The sequence below is a fragment of the Crinia signifera genome, chromosome 4, assembly GCF_055691185.1.
Source record: "Crinia signifera chromosome 4, ASM5569118v1, whole genome shotgun sequence".
NCBI classification, from domain to species: domain Eukaryota; kingdom Metazoa; phylum Chordata; class Amphibia; order Anura; family Myobatrachidae; genus Crinia; species Crinia signifera.
The window spans coordinates 145262447-145285469 of NC_139220.1; the positions used below are offsets into that span (position 1 = coordinate 145262447).

The 23023-nt window shown below is 43.3% G+C and overlaps 1 protein-coding gene across 2 annotated transcripts in view; it reads left to right on the forward strand.

Moving 5' to 3' along the window:
- The first annotated feature begins 7077 nt into the window (after nt 1-7077).
- The window catches only part of PRICKLE1 (prickle planar cell polarity protein 1), a 75438-nt gene continuing 59492 nt past the window's right edge, over nt 7078-23023 (forward strand). Inside the window, exons 1-2 of one of the 2 annotated variants that reach the window (XM_083182674.1) lie at nt 7078-7316; nt 19175-19354. The gene's annotated coding sequence lies outside the window, so the exon portion shown is untranslated. The remainder of the gene's footprint in view (nt 7317-19174; nt 19355-23023) is intronic. The other variant, XM_083182673.1, reaches the window with a different exon arrangement.

The window sequence follows — 23023 nt, forward strand, 5'->3', positions numbered from 1 at the left end:
ACGCAAGCAGGCCCATCTGGAACAATATCAGTTAAGATGGCAGTAACTACAGGAGTGCATGTATGACAAGTGAGTATTGATGCTGCCTTGTCTTATAGGATAGTAACTACACACCAAAAGATAAGGAGAATAAGAGGAGAATAAGTGAACCTTGTTTTACAGTTCATTAGCAACATATATAGTTTTGCCTATTTTTAATAGGATATCACTGTCATAATAAATGACAAGATCGTCACTCACTAGACACCTCTAATTACAGCTGATACAGTAGAAATATTACAGCTGCACAATAAAAATGTTCAGGGCAATTATTGTAGTGCAGTTATAAAAACTATAGAGGGACATTGTTTTCCCCACACTGTATTATTGTCAAATCATTAGTTGTGAGATAATGCTAATCACAAAACCAGGACAAAGGAAAACACTAATTGCCACACATGAAACAATAATATTCAAGGGAGAATTTTCTACAAAGGACTACTCACAAATGAAGAATGGGAAAGTTTATGAAATCTAATAAATGGCCCCTGGATGAAGGGCATTTGTGACAAATCTGATAATAAATCTAGGGTATCTTACATACAAGCTGGAATCGGTACTGGTGGTAGACTGTGTATACTGTGCTATTCCTGTAATGTGTAATGTGTACCTCCACTGATTGCACATCCTGCCAGCGGTGACTACGCTGTGCACCCCATATGGTTGCCTCGAGTGGTTCCTCTGCAGACAGGATGTGCTGTTGGCATGGATCTTTCCATAAAGTGTATATTATACTAATACACAAGTGTCTGTATTCACATATATGCGTTGGTCCCTTGAATGGATCACCTCCCACAGTGTCACTTTCATAGTGTGCCCAACATGGCTGCCTCATCTGATCCCCTTGTGGATGAGATGAAAACAAAGTTTGACCTGACTGTTTTGTTGGGACCCAACAATCCCCCCTCTGCCCCCATCAGTCACCCCCATAATTCTGTTAGGTGAAAACTGGGCCATCTTTACTGTATAGCACATACTGTTGAAGACCCTATCCATAAAGACTTAAAATATAGAGAAAGGGATATTGGGATAATACAATGTAGTTGCAGTGACTTGGTAGGGATGTTAGGCAGGAAGGATGGGAAAGACGAGGACAGAGTGGTGTAACAAGAAATGGAGAGAAGAGGGTGGAGGACTAATGCTGCCCATACACTTGCAAGATATTGCATGCGATCATTCTATTTCGACCACATCTGGCCGATAAATTGAATGATTGTATGCCCAAAATGTGTACCATTCGACGCAATGCGCGGGTACGCCAGTCGAATGTCGGGGGCTCAAGATCTTATGTGCTGCACATAATATTTATCGAATTGTTTTTAACCACATTCAATGCTCAAATGCAATCCACTGGTGAGGGCGAAGGGAACGCTTTTTCAGTGGCGTTGGTATGGGGAGAGGGGGTCGCTGGCGGCGTGGGAGATGGCGGGTAGAGGGCGGCGTTGTAGCTGTAGCACTAGCGGGCAGCAGGGGTCAGTCAGCGGTGGCGGCAGAAGTGTTTAAAACACTGGGCAGCCCTCTGATTGGCTGAGATAGCTCAGCCAATCAAATGGCTGCACAGTGATAAAACAATTCTTCAGCCACCGCTGACCTCCATCGCCTGCTAGCGCTACTGTGGTGGCAAAATTGTTTAAACACTGGGAAACCCTCTGATTGGCTGAGCTATCAGAGGGCTGGCCAGTGTTTTAAACACTTCTGCCCCCACCGCTGACTGACCCCCGCTGCCCGCTAGCACTACTTCTTGCGCTACTTCTTGCGCTACTTAACCCTGCCCTCTGCCCGCCCTCTTCCAGCACCCGATGTGCCATCTCAAGATGGCATGCGACATTGGGTGCTGTAAAGTGGGCACTTTAGCACCCCAAGATGCAAACGGGTTGGATGGACAACGCACTTCGATGTCGCATCGAATCCGATTACACAAGTGTATGGGCAGCATAAGGTGCAATATCTTTAGCATATATGCAAACATGGAGCAAAACAAAGAAACATACAGATGTGTCCTGTTACAGATTTGCAGCCTATAGCAGCATTCTGTAACGGGATGGCGATGCACAGGCAGAGCGCCACAGCACATGCCACACTTGTTTACATAGCTGCCGGCTCACAGATGAATCAATGGGATGGCAGGAGCATGCACGCACTGGCCCCATTAAAGAGATTGCATATCCAGAGCTGCCCATGTAGCACACTAGGGTTCATTTTTTGGCTGGGAGCCAGTTAACCTACCAATGTATTTTTGTAATGTGGGAGGAAGATCACGAAAGTATGGAAAGAATATACAAGCTCCACACAATTGGAGCTGTGGGTGGGAATCAAACCCATGATCTCAGCGCTGTGAGGCAGTAATACTAACCACTACACCATCCATACGGCCAAAGAGAATGCAAGAGTGGTATGAGTTAGAGTGTAGAAAGGGGGACATGATCTGACCAGAGTAAAGAAACATCGGGGCATTACTTTGCAGCGTCCACCAGCTCTAAGCAACATGAAAGCAGTGCTGGGACAGCATATGTCTCTTCGTAAATTGCCCAGATGAAGCATCTCCAGTAGATGCTATAAGAAATGATTTTTAGCACGCCAAAATATTACTTCATAAAAATGACCTTCAGTTCTACATATATCCTCATTTCTATTAACACTACCTCCTCATCTTACCTGGCTTGTATACTGTGTGGCTCAGCAGTGATCTGATTATTGTTGCTCATGCATAATATTTAATTTAGTAATACACATGCTTTCTTTTATTTATGGCTTTTTTGCTTTTAAAGTTTTTTTAGGTTTGTTGTTCCAAGCAGGGGTCCTGTGTGCAGGCTCCAACTTTGGCTCCCTCCTCTCTCTCTAGCTGTCATCCAGGCAGCTTAATCAGTGTCTGGCTCTGGGAGCTAGCAGACTCTACAGTGGTGCTAGAGTCTACTGTATGTGCGTAGGACTTTGCATAAATGGCGCAGAGTGGACAATACACTCCTGAGAGGGGAGTGCTAAAGGAATGGGTGCAAGGTGTGTACTGATTATTAAAATGCCAATTGGTTGCAAACTGTAATCATAAAAAGATTTAGCTCGCTGTTCCATAGACAGAAGGGTGACCAATCCTGAGATCAGTAGAATCCTGGGATTTGGCCCCAAAATTGCTGGGATTTCAAACACAGGATTGGAGATTCCAAAACTGGGATTTTGGGATTAGACTGCACATATGCAGCCTAGTACTGGGCAGCAGGCAAAAAAAGAGGAAAAAAGCAGCGCTATACTTTTTAAAAAAAATTGAGAATTGGTTGATCTTTACAATGTATTTAATAATTAAATCAAATTAGCATAACACAATATAAAATACTAAATTAAAAACATGGTCTAGTGACAAAGAACCCCACTTCCACACTATAGCAGCAATATTTGGAGAGTCCTTTCCTAGTAAGCTCAACAGTTACATGTAGAAGGAACAATAGTTACCACTCCTGAGTATACGGAAGAGACTGATGTTAATGTCCATAGGTCCAAGTGGTCGGCCCAAAGTTTGGCGCAAATTACCGAAGTCCACTGGATAGATGTTAGGAGGACCGTCGTTGGATGAATCCTGATTGGCCAATTGGATTGGTGACTAATGAGCAGTCATTTTGAAGAGTAAGTGGTACCCCAATGTTGGAATGCGGGGTCACACTGAAAGCTGGATCCTGTTGGGCTGGTCCGGACTGCAATCTCAAAGATGTAGTGGTGGAGAGTGGGCAAGCACTGGCTGACGCGTTTCGCTGCGCTGGGCAGCTTTATCAAAGGTATGAGCACCAGCTCAGATGTTGCCCGGATTCTTCCATCCCCGGCTGTGTAACTCTGTGTAGTGTGACATGGTCAGAGGTCAGGCTGCGTAGGCCACACCACCACAACCCAGCTCCATGCTGCACATAAAGTAGATGGAACTGCAGGCTATGCAGATTGTGCATTCCCCTTTTTCTTGCACATAGGGCTGGTGATAATGATATATTTAAACAAATAACATAGATAAGGGTAGCGTGGTGGCATAGAAATCACATCTGACTTACATGCAATTTAACCCCATGGATACTTGGAGTTTTACCTATTGGGCCTGATTCAGATGTGAGTTGTGTGAGCATCGCTGTTGCTTACATGGAAGCAGCAGTGATGCACTGATACAGTAATACAGAAGGAGGTGTCTGGTATAAGTGACGCGTCCTGCATGCATTTAGGATCCAGTGCTGCATCTGGGGAGCCAACATCAGATTATGACAACATTGGCCCGTTGAAAGACCATAAGGTCATGCAAGCCATCTGCGGCAGCTCCTTCTAGGAGGCCAAGAAATTTACATCAGAAGATGGAGATCCTGATCTCGGCAGTCTCAAAAATCTGAGGCGACACCAAGGGCGTAACTACTGTACCATAGGTGCAAGGTGTGCAGCTGCTATGGGGCCCAGAGCTGTGGGGGGCCCATCTTTGCTGTTTAAGTAATATGTTTTACATATATTTATCACCATCAGTTGCTAAATAGGGGGCCCCTACAAACTTTTGCTATGGGGCCTATGAATATTGTAAAATGTCTGCTACCACCAACACCACCAAATGGCTGCAGACTGTCTTTGTCTTGATGTCTGCGGCCATAGTGTGCCCGACTCCGTCGATGCAGGACCTGTGCTGCACATGTGCATTAGTACTTGCGAGTTGCGACCAATGCGTGTCTAGTGTCAGAACCTGAATGAGGCCCATTGGAACTGTGTTTGTTGAAATCAAATGCATCATTATGTTATGAGAGAATCATATTACCTTGATATAGAAGCATTAACAGCACCATTACCCATGTCCTATTCTGCGTGATTAGTTGAACCTTTCCTGTCAGCCATACCTAGTTTCCCTGCAGACAAGAAATTTGACTCATCTCCCACAGGGCAGACATGGTACCAATAGTACAAAATCAGGACCAAATTTATTTTGTTCAATTTTAAAAGTTTCCACTTGGCAAATAATCATTCCTCTTCTTAGCAGGATGCTGCTTATGACTAAGTTTCTCAAATCGTGATTTTTTTTTCTCTATTCACTGGTAAGTTTAATTCTTGGAATGCACTATGCTCATTAAATAGCCTGTAAACTAAAGCCGTGGCGGGTGACAACCAAGTCTGCACCATCCCCGGCGGCGGCTCTGTCTGTCTGTGTGAATAAGCCCCCTGCCTGCAGGATCATTAGCTGGAGGGGAATCTGCAGAAGAGTGCTGATATCAGCCCGCCCGCCGATTGGCTGTGAGCTGAGAGCAGGAGCCAATGAGCAAGGAGGAAAGCTGGTGTCATGTATGTTAGCTGTCTGGTCTGGAGGCGAGCTTGTACTAGCAGCAGCAGCAGCACATTAGGAGCGCTAGTACTAGGCAGCAGCAGCTAGAGATGGGCAAAACGGATCTTTTCGCGGACCCGGCTCGACCCGGGTCGGTCACTGAAAAGATCTAGATCCTTTGGGCGGCTCTACGGATCAGTTTGTGTAAAAAAGACAGTTATTTATGGTTTGAGTTAGTGTACCATACCTCCCAACATGACCCTTTCCAGGAGGGACACAATGCTCTGTTTCTGGACTTCCCTCTTAATGTTTGATTGTTATTACCTGTGTGGAAACACCTTTCTTACCCATTTACCTGTTTAGAACAGGTAATAGCAATCATTCGTTAAGAGGGAATCCAGAAACAGAGCAAAGTCGTAGGTCCGAGATGGGGAACCTTTGGCCCTCCAGCTGTTGTTGGACTACACATCCCAGCATGCCCTGCTACAATTTGCTATTTGGCCATGATAACACTGTTGCAGGGAATGCTGGGATGTGTAGTCCAACAACAGCTGGGGCCAAAGGTTCTCTAACCCTGACCTAGGTGGTGCACTTAACATAGATAGTCGTTTGGTCGACTGATCTAGGTCGACATTAGGTCAACAACACTAGATCGACATGCTGAAAGGTCGACGTGGAACAAGATCGACATGGTTATAGGTCAACATGAGGAAGGTCGACAGGTCATAAGGTCGACATGGGGATTTTCACTGTTTTTTGAGCCGACATGTGCCGACAGGCGGTATTTCATGCCCTACCTTCCACTAGGGCATGGAGTGAGATTATAATAGTGTGGCGAGCGAAGTGAGACACTGTGCCCAAAGCATTGCGAGCGATGCGAGGGTCCGATTCTCACTTCCAACTGTGTCCATGTCAACTGTGTTGACATTCGGGTCAAAAAACAGCGAAAACCCCATGTCGACCTTATCACCTTCCTCATGTCATCCTAACGTCCATGTCTACCTTTTCCCATGTCAACCTTTTCCCATGTCGACCTTTCTGCATGTCGACCTAGTGACTGTCTGACCAACGCTTGTCTGACGAACAATCCAGTTCCCAGGACCTGGGTAGAAGTCCCGTATAAAGGGACACGGCGTGTCCCATTTACACTGCCGCTGACAGGGGTCTGACCCGCTGAAGACCCGGGGTTTTGCAGCGGTGTAAAAGGGGTATTAATTTGCTCGTTGCCAAGGGAGACTAAATTTGCTCATTGCCGAGCCCCCCCTCCCCCCCCCAAATGAAAGTTAAAAGAAGGCCCCCTCCCCCTCCAAATTAAAGTTAAATGTACTACACAGCCCAGCAAACACAGATCTAGTAAGAAAAAAAAAACACATGTGCACTGCCTAATTTATGTCTGTGTGTCTGTGTGTTCATACTTCTACTACACACCTTTCTGTGATACTACTGGTGAACTCAGGTGAAGCAATCTTGAAATGCCTGCCAGTGCCAATGCCTCTGCTCTGCTTAGTCTGCTGTTGATGTGTAGTCAGTCACCAGACCTCCCTCAGGGCTTCCAGATTCAGAAGAATCTAGATCTGCACGTGACACAGCAGCAGCAGCACAAGCAGCCAATTAGAAGAAAATATCTCAGCTGCCAAAGGGGGCAGTGCTGAGCTCAAGCAATGCAATGTGCATTGTATTGTATGTAATGCTAAGCGAAACCGATCCGGATCACCATTTTGGGATCGGCGGTTCGCTCGTTCTTTTGATGGATCCGTTCAAAAGAACCGGATCGTTCGCGAACGACACATCTCTAGCAGCAGCAGCAGCAGCAGCAGCAGCGGGACAGGCGCACATAGGCAGGCGGCCGGCTCCACTGTGTGAGACATGAGCTGCTTATCATCTCACTGACTGGGGACCCAGAACCGGAGCAGAGGCTGCCACAGTGGAGCATTCATTACTGTCACGTCAATGTGATTGTGCAACATAGCTGTACATAGAGACTGCAGGACTGCTCTGAGCCGGGCATTGAATGGTGAGTGTTTGTGGATACAGTGTGTAACATTGTACAGTGACTTCTTCCCAGTGCACTCTGTTCTGTTCTCATTAGCGCTAATGACCTATTTGCATGTGTTAGTTTCCTTCTGTAATGTCCTCATGTGTGTTCTAGTAAGACAGTGCCTGCGAGCAGAGCCTGCTGCCGCTGCCGCCTTCCCTGAGCTGTCTGGACGGCTGTAAAGGGGGATGTGCTGAGGAATGTCAGCCACCCTGGGCTTTCTGTCACCTAGAAATTCTTCAGAGACTTAATTAGTTTAAAGGGAGCAGCAGGCTGGGTGCGGAGAGGACATACAGCCCGTCTTAGTTTAGTTTGGGCACCAGTTGCTGCATTAACCCTTCACTCCGAGGAGTCCCGCAGCTCGCTGCTCTGAGACGCCCCCTGCCGGCTAATACAGGTTACTCCTCTCCTTGTAGCCTGACTTTCTATGCTCTTGTGGTTCTCCCCATGCATCATTATCAGTTGGGACTTGCAGTAGTGCTCCTGAGAGACGAAGGCATAATGGTATAACTAACAGACACCCCAATCCGTTCCAGAACGGAATGTGGGCGATTACAGTCAGTGGGGAACAATGTGAGCATCGGTGCAGTGAGTGTCTGTCTCAGCTGGCGCCGGGGAGTTCTAACCATATAATGAAGTTGTTGATCTTATTGTAAATGGCATTCCCCTGGGGAATTGGGGGATTGTTGTGTCAACGTCTTTTATATACACATCGCATGTTCAAGGCCATGATTATTATTACTTTTTTTTTTAAATAATTATTGCATATTCTTTTCATTGTGTCTCCGTTATTGTTAAACACCACTGTCTGCCCCTTGTAACAGTGTATGTGGAAACAGTCAGGAAAACTTTAATCCCATGTATTGGAAATGTGTCAAACTGAATGAGCTGGAAAATCCTCTCTAGTTGGTAACTCTTCCCTAAAGGGATGTGTGTCTGTAGAACCCTTTTTTATTTTTTCTCCTTTCCCATTGCCAAAGACTATCCTATCTATCCTAATAGACTGAATGACTAGTGGTGTTTTGCTGAGTGTTGTCGTTTTATCTATGTCCTTTTTAAATATTGCTTGTGAGTTTGTAGTCCAAGGATTTCAGTTCTGCACGGATCTTCAGTCATCCAGCCTTGGCACCAAATAGAGTTAATGCTTTGTGTGTGTGTGTGTGTGTGTGTGTGTGTGTGTGTGTGTGCAATAAAACCACTATTGTGTTATGTTGAGCAATTCCTGTCTCCACCAATTAATGATCACTATCTATCTAAACATTATACACTGTTTATTTAGTCAGATCACAGTACTGGTATGTGGTTTTAGTAAGTGGAGATAATGTATTTTAATTAATTTATTGATCGTCACTTAGTTGCTATTAAGGGTTGGACAACATGATTGATTTAGAAGACAGGAAATTTAGGAAGGGTTATAAAAGGGTGGCTCTGAGTGCCCCCCCCCCCAATATGATCTAATTGACCTTTGATCGTATTTTATATTGTGGCATTGCATGAGCCCCTGTCTGACTCAATTCTATGGATATTTCAAAAGTCGGTACTTGTGTAGTTTCCCGGCGCCAGCATGGCACCATGCGTCTGAGTCCCCTTGCGGGGCTCGCTTCGCTCGCCCACGCTGCGGGCTCGGTTGCTCACCACGCTATCTAAAATCAACTCCATGCCAACATGGATAGTGTGGGTATTAAGTATCCACGTTGGCATCTAGTTAAGTTACTTTATTTTAGATAGTTTGCCGAGCGTACAAACCGGAAGTAGCACGGCGCCAACACAAGTACCCAAAAGTCTATATATGTTGGGGGGGTGACTCAGCTCAAGTTTTTGCTAATTACTTTTTTTTTTTTTGTGTTTAGAAGTGTAAATACTGTGATTATCTACATACTGTGTTTTTTTTGTATTTTAATACATACAGATAGTATGTGACTTTGTGGTTGTAGTGTACTCAGACTGCATAGAGAGCTCCCATCTGTCTTTTTAGCAGGCCAAGATTATAAGAGGGTGTGAGTTTCGGAGTGTTTGCCCAAATGAGACTCCAGATGTGGGATTTCAGCTGTTCTCTGTCACTTTGGTGACAACTGGTGCTTTCCTAGTAAGCTTTTGCTTACACCATTTTACTTAAGTAGGTGTCAATGTTTCAGCCCCTTGCTATAGTAAAGAAAATATACTAGTCCACTGGGAGAAGCCAGCCATGTTTGACTATCTTTATTGGGTATAGTCAGATGCTTCTATGTTATATTACTAGTTTTAGCTTTTTGGTAGAGAAACTTTTTGTCTTGATCTGTTTTTAGCAGGATTTTCCATTGCATTAAGCACTGAGCTGTAGTTAGGCGTAGACGTCTGCCTGTAGTCCCACATTGCCTAGATCAACTCTGAAAGAATGATTCAGGTTTTCAAAGATCCTATCACAACCGTTATTTACTCACTAGAGAACTTAAGCAGTGACCATTTATCATTGTCAAACCAGATCTGGTCTGTCTTGGAGGTAGTTTTTATTTTATGAAGACTATCTTTTTGCCCTTGGCGAAAGATCTATCATTGTGCCTCTGCTGGGGGTCTCTTGGAATGAACAAAAAAGGATGTGGGTGATACTACAGTATTTCTTAATACAATCAGACTGAGAGACAGGAAACGCTACATGGGGCTCCTTAATCGGAGGGGGAAACAAGGTTACTGCTTAGCCTGGGACCTTTAAAATATCACCATATTTATTCTAAAAAATGTAGTTTACATTTTTTGAGACTTAATGTTTATAATGAAATCTTTTTTTAGAAAATATTTTCATTATGTGACATTTACCTTTTTTTTTTTTTTTTTTTTTTTTTGCTTTTATTTGGAAAATAGAATAACTGTCTTGGCCAAACTAGTAACATTTTATTTTAGATATATTCTCTTTACTGGTTCCAAAGCATTGCAAAGTCTTGTCAGTATTTGTGTGTCCAGGCCTATATGCTTATGCCCTGGGTGGTCAGTCAAGCACACTTCATAGGCTTTAAGAATACATATTAAAAGCTTTAAAAGAATGCCATACTGTGGCTGCAGCAAGCGATGACTGTTATGAAGGAAAGCAATATGTCTACAGTGACAGATTCAGTGGGATAAAATTACTAAGATGGGATGTTACCTATAGCAACCAATTATATTCTACTTCTTTATTTAGCACCTTCTAGAAGATAATAAATATAATCTGGTAGGCTGCTATGGGAAACATCCCATCTTTGTAAATTTACCACAGAAAGCCTTGACAAGTAAAACCGTTGACCATGTAACTCTTTTAGTGCCTACTTTGCTGTGAGGGATCCTCCAAAAAATCCACTCAAAATGCCAACGTCGTTCAGAGCGACTATTCTGTTCTTCTTGGGTGCAATATTTAACTAAACTTCAATGACTTGACTTGGCTGTATTTGTATTTATAAAGAGGAATAGAATAGTCGCTGTGAGCAACGTTGGCGGTTTTAGCAGACATTTTGAGGATTTCTCACAGCAACATTGGCACTCAAAGGGTTACTAATCAGATGTGTAGGGAGCTGTTGTTTGTTTGGATTATAATAGGGATCGTAATGATTTAAGATGCAAGCATTCGCAGAAATGCACTATCCACTCAAGGAAAAAAGTTGTACGGGTTAATGGTTGAGCTATTAAGATTAGTGGCAGATGTCTGTGGAAAAAAAAGCAACAAGGGAGTCTGTTCTCAGCAATATCCCATAGGGAACAGGGGCAGAAAGGTAAACCTTCATTAGTTAGTCTGTCACTTCTGTACTCTTTGGGCCTGTTAGTAGCAAAGGTAATTATTTATGCCAAATTTTATAGCCGCCAGCCCAGTCTTTGCTAATGATCTGACACCCCCCCCCCCCCCCCAGTCCTATACAGTACATCTGATTAGTTTGCAGTTCAGTTCTTCTTTTCTTTGCAGCTCCCCTTCACAGTGAACAATTAATGTTTGAAATATAATGAAGCCATCATTTATAAAAGCCAGTATAGCTAATGATTTTTCATATTTGATCATTTCAGAAAGTGACTTGTAACTTTTTTTTTGTTGTTAAACAAAGCACTGTTGTATAACAATAACAATGGTTTATTCGTGCCGTTAGCACTTTGTTTAGATGGTTCTAGCTGCCAGCTGAAGGGCATTGTGTAAATAAATGTCATTGCTGAATGCTTTCCTACACTGTATCAAGCACTGAAATACATGGCATTGTCTGCACACAATAGGGTGCCTGTGAACAGTGATGACAACATGCACACATGTATTTTTTGAATTATATATAATATGAAGAGCAAAATACTTGTATCCCATTATTTATTGTATGTTGGTATTAGAATGCTGTACAATCACTCTACCATGTTGATATTGTGTATTAGTGCTTTTCACATTTTCTGTTTGGTTCTGATGTTACAGAATCCTGGGTACTTCTTGGCATTTACTTAATAGGTGGATTATAGCAGTTTTCTCAGACTTCACCATTAATAAACACTATGGGTGGTATTCGATGTCGGGTGCTATTTCCAACAGGGGAAATAGTGCCTGCCACCTATTCAATGCTGCCGTTTCCGACCGCATTGAAGGCGGATTTCGAGAAACTGCCGAGCTGGGAGGAGACAGGCCAGGATCCTGTTAGTCTGAATTCAAGATTGGATACACGCTACATATCATTTTAAATGCATTTGTCAATATTGACCATTCGTTATGGCAAAGTCCTTCAAATCATTCAGTATATATGCACTAGAAGTCCTGTCTTCTGTACATGCACTCAATCTGAGGATGTCATCAACAATGGCATACTACTGGATTGATTTCTAGCTGGGAAATTGTGAGCAACATTGTATCGTTTCTTTGTTGTCTAGTGTATACTCGGCAAAAGGGAGATATTCAATTACCCAGGGTCATGGTTAATTGGTTCGTCAGGGGCTGTCAAAGTAACCCTGCCTTTAAGCAAGCAAAGCAAAATCCCTGAAAGCAACTGCATTTCACTCTAAAATGGGGCTGCGGTGGCCCAAAAACAAACAAGTTTCACTGTATGGGGTAAATTTACTAAGATGAGAGTTCTATTGAAGAGGGAATGTTGCACATAGCAACCAATCAGAATATACTTATTTATATACGATATTATCATCTTGTAGAAGATAATATATAGAATCTGGTTGCCGTAGCAACATCTCATCTTTAATAGAACTCCCATCTTAGTAAAATCTTAGTAAATGTATCCCAATGTGTATGGTTGCTAGGATAAAATGTGTTTATCAGGTGATCTGATAGGAAAGTCCGATTTAAAAAAAATCCCCCCCCCCCACAGTAGTTTAGGTTTTCATGGTATCTATACTTAAACACAGGTGACTTAATTGGTATCATGCTCAAGCATAGATATCCTGGACTGTTCATTGAGGACAGAGCCTTGAGGCGGTGATTAATTTTATCAATCTCTGCAGCTTCCCCACACTTTATGGTTACCTGAACTTGCACAATACTGCTTGCTACCCCATATGACTAAACAGTTTTGTTTGAATTCTGGCTGATATCAGACCATGAAGGGTGTGAGATCGGGTACCAGTGCTGGTGTTGAAATGCAGAGGCACAACGTGCACTTTGCACCTAATTTGGTTGCCCACCTCCCAAAGTGGACAGAAAAAAAACAACAAACAACCAACTCCTAAATGTCATTCTTTTAAACACAGTCTATTACATGGCAGCTGGGAGCAGTTTGGCTGGTACTCTGTTTCCATCCACTTATCTCTCTACGACTCTTAGTACATAGACACCAGCATTTGAGAAGCATGGATTACAGCATTGCGGGAGTGCTGAGGTCACTTCTTGTTCACCCATGGTGAACTTTCGGTTCGCCGGGTGCACGCACCCTACAGCCGAGCAGGGGGTGGGGGGCGCCAGGCAGCCACATTAGCATACGGGAACGCCCAGCGTTCCATGGGCGTTCCCATGAGAACACTGGTCGTTCTCAGGCTAATGAGGCTGTGATGGACATGCAGGGGGTGGGCAGCTGACATCACCGGATGTGAGCTGCCCGCCTTGTCCTTGCACAGAGAAACCCGCAGTTTAGAGTGACTATATAGGTTTCTCTGAACTGCGTGCGTGGGAGAAATCATTCGCTGACTGGGTGGCCAATCAGCGACTGCCCAGTCTTTTCAATAGGATTTTCAATTCTGCTGCACCTTCCTGAACTTACATGTGATTTATTACATTGTAAAAAAAACTGGCACATCAAGTGCCAAATCTATTGAGCTCTCATGGGGAGCTCAGGGGAAACCGGGGCTGACTTGTTCTTAGGACAAGTCGGCCTAATTTATGGAGGCCTTTAGTTTAAGTCGTCCTAACAAGAGATGTCTTGTTTGTTTTCCCTGTTTAAGAACTGGTGAGATAATTACTAGTGTTCCCTCTAGGATTTTGTGCGGACCGGGCCCGCAGATGTCACAGCTGTGGGCGGTCCCGTGCCGCCGACGTCACAAAAGGGGCATGCCTGGGCCGAGACGTCACCAAAGGGGACGGGCCCGACCACCGCCGTCACCAAAGGGGGCAGGCCAGGCCCCGCCGGAGTCGCTGTGCTGCCGGGAAAGCGTCGGGCATAGCCGTCCACGGCAGTGCTGGGCTTTCCCGTGCAGTGTGTCGGGCAGACACCAGGCTGTTTTAGCAGGGCGCTGCTAGAGGGGCAGGGCGCATTTTACCCCTTAAAAATCGGGCAGGGCGCAGCGGCCCGCTAAATCAGCCCAGTGGGAACACTAATTACTGTAATGCTGCTTTAATAATTCACCTGAATGAAGGAGTTCAGAGTGATCTCATATCCCACCCCCCCACCCCAAGTCACAGTTCTAGATTTAGATTACCTGCAAAGCGAGCGAACAGTGCAGTATAAAGGCATTTGTTATCTTAATATACACATTAGCATTAATAAAATCTCAAAATACATGTTTAACTTACTCAAACTTTTTTGTCCCAAGCTGTAAAAGCAACAAAAAAAAGCAGGATGTGTAAATACTGCTAAAATTGTACAGTATTTCTTTTTTATTAAAGGCACATGAAAAGTACTTTGTTTATCATGTTGTTGTAATCATAGAGCCAGTTCCTTTGATTATAATCCCTGATGTGTCTGTGACATAATTAATGTTTGTATAAATCTAATGCAAATCATTGTTTTGGTTACAATTGTTTAAAATGTATTATCTGATTAAAATCAACAATTAGCCTGTTGGCACGATAATTATGGTTAACAGGATATGGCTTGAGGTACAAGGCCAGAGCTCCAGTCCCATATTATCTTCTATGTCCATTGTAGATAAATGTCAGATAAACACAAAAACACACAAATCTTAATTGCAGTGTAAAAGTAAAGCTGCACACTATTTGTAATCTATCATTGTAACAGTCAGTATTTTCCCTGTATACAAATGTGTACTTTAATGTAAACTTTAACATACGCTGTGGTCCTTTTCAAAAATTCACTAAGGTTATGTGTATGTATGTGTTCCCGCTAGGCTGTTTTTGCGGGGTGCTGCGCCCGGCCTGATTTTTAAAGGACAAAATGTGCCCTGCCTCATTGGCAGCACCCCGCTAAAACCGTCTGCCTTCCTCCCTGCAGGTGAGACCGGGGATGCCCTGCGCTTCCCCAGCAGTGCAACGCCTTCGGGGCGGCCAGGCCCGGTCCGCCCCTTTCACACTGCCCTCTTTGAAGCGGCGCCCTGCCCGCCGAAGTTCCTAGAAGGAATATATATATATATATATATATTATATTTCTTCTTCATAAGTCATGGCAGCTGTTTACAATCGGTTCATCCCTTCTTCCCCTTTAATTAGACAGGTAGTTTTTTTCCTCCTAGGATCCAGCTCTTCCTCTATATAGCTCCACTCCTCCCCATGATCTCTAGTCTTTTTCCTGTCTCCTTTGAGTTTGGTAACAGGTAGTAGTAGTAGTAGTTTTTCATGCATTGACAGTAGGCTGGTATTCTACTGGTTTGGGCAGCATCAGGGGATGGTGGCGCTTTACCCCTTATCATGGTCAGGGCCAGCAGCACAGGACACTAACCTGCAGCGGCAGACCAAGGAGCTTCTTTCCTGGTGGGTTGAAGCATGTGGTCCCTCTGGCAGGGTTGGAAGCAGCATCCTCGGGATTTCTTAGCGCAGTGTCACGTCTCAGTTTCCGGCGACGGTAAGCACACGGCCTGCGTTTCATAGGCAGGCCGTGTGCGTATCTCTGAGTGCCGGGGGGGCAGTCTGAGAGCGCTGTCTGTGTTCCACAGCAGGCCGCGTGCATCCCATTGGGCGGTAGTACCTGTGTGTGTGTGTGTGTGTGTGTGTGTGTGTGTGTATATATGAAGCGCCTCTCTGAAAACTAATGTTGCGCTGCCCAGGTAAGTCCTCTTCTGAGGACTTTTTTTTATTTATTTTTACATTAGTTAGTTAGTAAAGGGTTCTATTCTTCTATTGTAGTTTGCCCTCTACATCTAAGAAGAAAACTTGTAAGAAAAAGAATGTTGCCAAAAGCTGCCCAGCTTGTGATAGGTCTTTTGTGGGAGATAAGGCACTGTGTCAGGATTGTGCAAAGAAATCTACTGTTCCTAGTGCGTCATCCCAGCAGTTGTCCTAGGGACAAGTCGGACCTGATTCCCCCCTGCAGCTCCCCGGGAGGTGGACACGCGATAAGGCACTTGATGATGTGCCAAGTTTTGCATATGCTAAATCACATGCGATTTGATCATATGCAACTCCCGGGGAGCTGCAGGGAAGAACCGGGCAGGGTGAGCTGACAACGATTTAGGTATCTAAATGACCGAATAAGAAATACATTTCCAGATGGAGACTACCAAGTCGATCCTAGCGCTAAGGAAAGGGGACTACTTAGTATAAATAGACCTCAGATATGCCTACTTTCACGTTCCCATTGTTGGACAGGGCAGAAAGTTTCTGAGGTTCTGCTTCGGAAAAGATCACTTCCAGTTTACCGGTCTGCCATTCAGCCTTACATCTTCACCGAGGGCTTTCACAAAGGTCCTCGTGGTTCTGATCAAATGTCTGAGAAAAAGAAAGATCATGGTCTGGGCTTACCTGGACAATTATACTAATCTCGGCTTGATCATAGGAATAAGCCTCGGAAGCAGCAGACTGTGTCCTTCAATTCCTCGAATACCATGGATGGCTAGTCAATTGAGAAAAGTCATCAAGTTCCTGCTAAAGAAATCCAATTCTTGGGAGTGCTCATAAACACATTTGGCAGGAAAGAGATGCGAGCGAATACAGCCGTTGATACTGTGATTCAAGAAAGTACCAGGGTATTGTTAAGGATGGCAATGAGCTTGCTAGGGATGATATCTTCACTGTAGATATTGTCCCTTGGGCAAGGTGGAGGATGAGACCGCTGCAGTGGGAGCTTCTGAAATATTCCGTGAGTCAAGTTTCTTTGAGCGTCAAACAAGGATCCCAGCTCCAGTCATACAATCTCTACATTGGTGGGAAGAAGATCGGTTGGCATAAAGAGCCTTGTCCCTAAGGAGTCCCCAGTACAAAGTAATAACCGCTGATGCCAGCGCAACAGGCTGAGGAAGATGTGTCAAGGTGTCTTGTCCCCTCAAGAGACAAAATGGTCCTCCAATCACAGAGAATTAAGAGCAGTATGGCTAGCGATTAATATTCTTTCAAGAAGACATTGGGGGGGTCACACCTCTGCATATTCTCAGACAAAATCACTACAGTAACAACAAAATGGAATAAACGTATCCAGCACTTGGAGAGATGAGTGACAGGATTCCTCCGATGTCATATACCATATAATAAAATGGAAAGAGTGTATAATGGTGAAGTACGTTTTAAAACATCACACATTTATTCACACTTCAATAAAATTTCAAATAAAATGTACATAAAACACACAACAATTAAGTGCATGAATAGCAATCCTTGAGTTAGGGAGGTTGGTAAATTACCGGATGTTTAAGGAACCAGCAATCAAGCAGTTCCGAAAGGGTATAAGTCTCAATCACCAATATGGATGCTGCTGGGCACTCTGTATGGCGATCTTCCTCCGGCCTGTCCTCCTTCCAAGGTCCTTATGTGCAGTTCACCCGTCTGTCTAGCAGCTGGATGCGCAGTTGACTTGTCCACTTATCTGTGTTTGTGAAAATCACTACAGTGTCTTACATAAACAGACAAGGAGGCACTAATCAAAGTCCGGCACTATTGGAAGTGGTGCAGAACATTATGGACTGGGCCGAAGATCATCTGCAGTCCATATCAGTTCTCCACGTGCCAGGAGAAGACAACCAGGTGGCGAATTCCCTGGACCGGCAGTGCGTTATGCCAGGGGTATGGGAATTGGAGGAGGCAATATTCAGTCAAGTAGTTCGGCTAGCCGGAAATAGATATAATGGCATCAGCAATCAACAAAAAGCTTCCTCGCTTCTTCTCCAGATACCTGACCCGGGGGTCATGCGGAGTAGACTCCTTGTCCCAGAAGTGGCATTTTTCCCTGGCGTATGTTTCCTCTGTTCTCTCTGATACATCATGTACTATGGAAGATCAGGATGGAGCAAGGGCAGGTGATCGTCATTTTGACTTACTGGCCCAGGAGGGAGTGGTTCCCAATGGTAGAAAGCATGGCAGTCGAGGATCCATGGTTTCTACCAGTCACCCAGTCTATTGAGTCAGGGTCCCATTCAATGTGAAGATCCACAGAAGTTACGATTAGCAGCCTGGAAATTGAGAGGCGGCAGCTAAGAGACAAAGGGCTTTCCCCTATGGTAATTGAGGTTCTTCTTCAAGCTCGAAAGAAGGTCTCATCTATCATTTACTATAGAATTTGGAAAATATTTGCTGAATGGTCCAAGGGCAAGTTTATTTTTCCTGATGCGCATATGTCACACATTCTGCAGTTTCTTTGTGAAGGTTTTAACAAAGGTCTGGCAGTGTCTACGCTGAAAGTGCGTTACTGGACAGAAGGCTGGCGGAGCATGGTCTGATTAAAAGATTTTGCCAAGCAATAAAAGGATTCGACCAAGAGTAAGGTCTATGGTTCCTCAATGGGACCTTAATTTAGTTTTGAACGGTCTGATGTCTTCTTCCTTCGAGCCCTTGGAGTTAGTCTGAAGTTGTTATTTGGAAAATGTTTTTTCTTGTGGCAATTACCTCAGCAAGAAGAGTGGGAGAGTTGCATGCATTATGGAGAGAGGACCCATATTTGAAGATATTTCCTGACAGGGTGGTTCTCAGAACCAAACAATCTTTTCTGCCTAAGGTAGTTTCATCCTTTCATCTTATTCAGGAAATTGTCTTACCTTGTTTCTATCCTAATCCTTCCAACCGGAAAGAAGATTTTACACACTCTGGATATTCTAAGCCTGCAATATTTATTTAAATAGGACAGTAAGTTTTAGAAAGACAAAGTCGTTATTTGTTATCCCTCAAGGAGCAAAGATAGGATTTGCTTCATCAAAGCAGACAATTGCAAGATGGCTGAAAGAGGTGATTTGTTCTACCTACAAGAAAATTGGACGTCAGGCTCCTGAAAGCATAAGGGTGCACTCAAGGGCTATGGCAACATCCTGGGCGTGAGGCGAGTGTTTTACCTAAAGAGATATGTCAAGCTGCCACATGGTCATCGTTGCATACCTTCTCCAAGCACTATAATCTGGATGAGTCAGAGAGGAGGTTTGGTAGTGAAGTCCTACTGCAAGCTATGGCCTGAGGTATTGTATTACCCACCCTATTGCTTTGGTACATCCCATTGTAAACAGCTGCCATGAAGTTTGAAGAAGAAAGCATCGGATTATACTCGGGATAATTGCTTTTCTTCTGAATACTTCATGGCAGCCCATAATTTGCCCTCCCTGTGTGTGTTTTTTCCTAGGATATATGACTGAGACACTCAAAGACTAGAGATCATGGGGAGGAGTTGAGCTATATAGAGGAAGAGGAGGGGCTGGATCCTAGGAGGGAGAAAACTACCTGTCTAATTAAAGTGGAAGAAGGGATGAACCCATTGTAAACGGCTGCCATGAAGTATTCCGAAAAATAAAAAGAAATTATCGTGAGTATAATCCGATGCTGTAGAGGCAGATTTTTTTTTTTTTTATTGAAACAGTTATATTATTGTTGATTACTATGTCCTATGCTGTTTTTAGGGGGGGAAAATGCGTAAAGGTTTAATGTAACTGTGTATCTAACTTTTCTTCCTATATCTGCTATACATATAACTGACCATTTGCTTGCAGTCTTGGCAATAAACCTAAAAGGCTCTTAGGAATAATGATCACTTCCAACAGATTGCAGATCAAAACCCGTGGCATGTTATTTCAGTTGTTTAAGTTTTTAAGTGTTGCCCTTTTCAAGATCTTGTCTGACTTCTGTCACTAAAGTCTGAGTTTCTTTCTTCCAGGATTTGCCTCTTCTGGTGAAGCTGGTAGTGATTTGTTGATATTTTTAGAAAGTTTGAGCTTGTTGGATCTAGGAATAAGGTTACAAGATGGTTTATTTTCCAAGTGTCTTTCTTCTGTGCCATAAGAATGTGTATGTTCTTCAGTATTTTAATTAAAGTAATACTATTAAGATGCAGTTGTTCTGTAAAAGTAGCTATAATTGAACTGTGCTATAAAATTGTTTGCTCAAAGTAGCTAACCTGTAGGTGGCACTGTTGTACCTGCGGTCTATGTAGGAGTGTAACCTTTTTACGGGTTGGGATCATTCGTCAGAATGATTCTAGGTCTACAGTCATTAGGTCGACCCCACTAGGTCGACTGGCAGGAAGGTCGACCTGACTTAAGGTCGACATGGGCCAAGGTCGACATGACTTAAGGTCGAATTTGCATAAAGGTCGACATGAGGAAGGTCGACTGGTCATAAGGTCGACATGGGTTTTTCACTGTTTTTTTGATCCGAATGTCGACACAGTCGACATGGACACAGTTGGCAATGAGAATCGGACCCTCGCATCGCTCGCTTCGCTCGCTATGCTTCGGGCACGGTGCCTCGCTGCGCTCGGCACACTATTTTATTCTCCCACCACGCCCTAGTGGATGGTAGGGCATGAAATACCGCCTGTCGGCACATGTCGGCTCAAAAAACAGTGAAAAACCCATGTCGACCTTATGACCAGTCGACCTTCCTCATGTCGACCTTTATGCAAATTCGACCTTAAGTCATGTCGACCTTGACCCATGTCGACCTTAAGTCAGGTCGACCTTCCTGCCAGTCGACCTAGTGGGGTCGACCTAATGACTGTAGACCTAAATGCATTCTGACGAATGACCGCATCCCCCTTTTTACTAAATGTTCTTCACAGAGAAGAATATAGACCGTGGTGTGCCATTATCAATATTCCAGCCTTCTCTTCATATACAAATGTAAATATTTTTCTGATTTTCAAAATTTTTCATACACTATAGTATATTTCTACATTCTTCAAACAAATTGTAAAATTTGTTTCAAGGGAAAAAAAAAGTACAATCTTAACTGGGCGTCTATATGGTTTGTCTTATAGCTCTAGCCAAAAACTGTTTAACAATGAGTCCAACCAGAGGACCAACCACCATTTTTAATGCTGGTTCTGGTTTAGTCCCTTGTATAATACCCTTTCTGCAGACCTTTAAAAAGTTTTTTTTTTTTTTTTTATTGGTTTTAAAGACCTACGAGCCACAGGAAAAATTGCTACATGGAGCATCCCCACTGCTCTGCAGCATTAAAGTAAAACTAGATTAGAAAGTGATCAAACTTTTTAGCTTTTAACCTCTCTATTAAGAGGCATTTTAGCATCCATAAGGAAGATGGAATACAGAACTACATAGTCTTTCATTGTAAGTTGTTTACTTGTTTTTCTCATTGTTTTATGTATTTTGGTAGGCGCTGCAAAACCCCTGTGGTGCCATGTAAATAAAGTTTAGATTGCGATAAAGTGTATATTACTTTTAACTACTGTATAAATACAAATTTGAAATACTTTTTTATTATATTCCATTTGTGGCAATATTTTTTTTTTCCAGATGCTTTCTTTTTCGCTATCTCTCTTTATGAAATATAGATTCTGTACATCATAATTATGTTAATTTAACTTTAGCAGAAATTCTGTTTGATGTGTTTCCAGTTGCATAACTTATTGGCAGTATTACACTGCTGCAAGCCAAAATGATCTCCAAGTGTTCCCTTTTAGACAGATTTGCTTATGAGATTTTAATAAAGGTGGCTGTACATTTCCCTCTGTATCTGTACACCCCCTCTTTTTTTTTAAGCAGGGGGCCTCTATTAAATGTTTTTGTTGCATATCGCAAGTTATTGCTAAATTGTGGGGGGTTCTTAAAGCTGGTCAATATTTCCGATTTGTCGGCAATTTCGTCCGTTTTCATCAAGAATAGGTTGACCTATATTCGACCTTTTCAATGACCTGGCCAGTAATTTAAAAATATTTAGCAGCCGAATCCCACCACCCGGCAAAATGCCGCTACAAGCTCCAGCTGCCACTATTCGGACGGACCCTGCTGCCCGTCACTACAAGCTGCCCGCCCCCCACCACCAGCTGGCAGGACCCCGCTGCCCACCCCCTGCCACTGCAGCAGCTCTCTGGGAGAACTACATGCAATAGATCGCATGGCACATTAATTGCCAGATCGCATGTGAGCCTCCCGGGGAGCTGCCAGGGGGCTCTGGGCAAATTGGTCTGACTTGTCCTTAGGACAAATCGGGGCCAATGTTTGGGGGCCCTTAGTCTTTCACTTGGGACAAAAAGCCTGCCATGCTACTTTTTTTTTATACACTTACGGGCAACCTAGAAGGAGAGATTTGTGCCCCTGATGAGATTTTTTAATTCCAATAGGATTGATTTTCAGTTGGATTCCAGTAACATCCCAATTGTACATATACCACTAAGAATGCTGGATCTGGATGGAATTAAACTCACTGAATGTCAACATTTACTGTGAATAATGAAACACTTTAGTTCCAAAAGACCCCAGGTGAATTGACTATATTGTAAAAATATTTGTGTTATTAAAATGGGGAAAAAGAGACCTTTCCAATTAAGTTGTCAACCATCAAATAATTCATGAATATTAAAGTTGTTTCTTCCTATGGAAATTATTGGAATCCTTTTAAACCCTTTGAGTGCCAAGTGACTTTGTCCAAATAGTTGTCAAAGTTGCTAAGCAAATGTACCTTTTTATATAAAAAAAATTGTTTTACACAATATATTTTAATTTTATATAACAAATGTGGGCAATGCTGGCATTTTTAGCATTTAGACAGTTTGAACATCTCACAGATGTTAGCACTCAAATGTTTAATATTAAAGAAAAAAATGACCCTTTTAAAATGTACAGTGGTTTGAGATTACAGTAGAAAGGGGGGGGGGGGGGGAGATTGTGCTCCGTCCACTAAATTTGTATTGTACAAATAAAATTAGATTATTATTTATTAATCATTCTGCATTACTTTATTTCCCCTAGTGGTTGGAAAAACAATGTATAATAGCACCTACATTGATTTACCACTGAAGCAAGACTTTTTCATAGCTGGATATTTCTTCTGCACAAGACAGGAAGATGACTCTGGCTTCAGTTTACTTTTATCATATGTTAAAATCTGACCTAATAAGTAGAGGTGAAGTGCTAGCCGTGTACACAAAGGTGATTCTTCTAAGCAATTTTGACTACATTGTGAAAATCTCTTAGAAGGTTTGTCTGAATTGCCCCCTGTGTACACAGCGGCAATA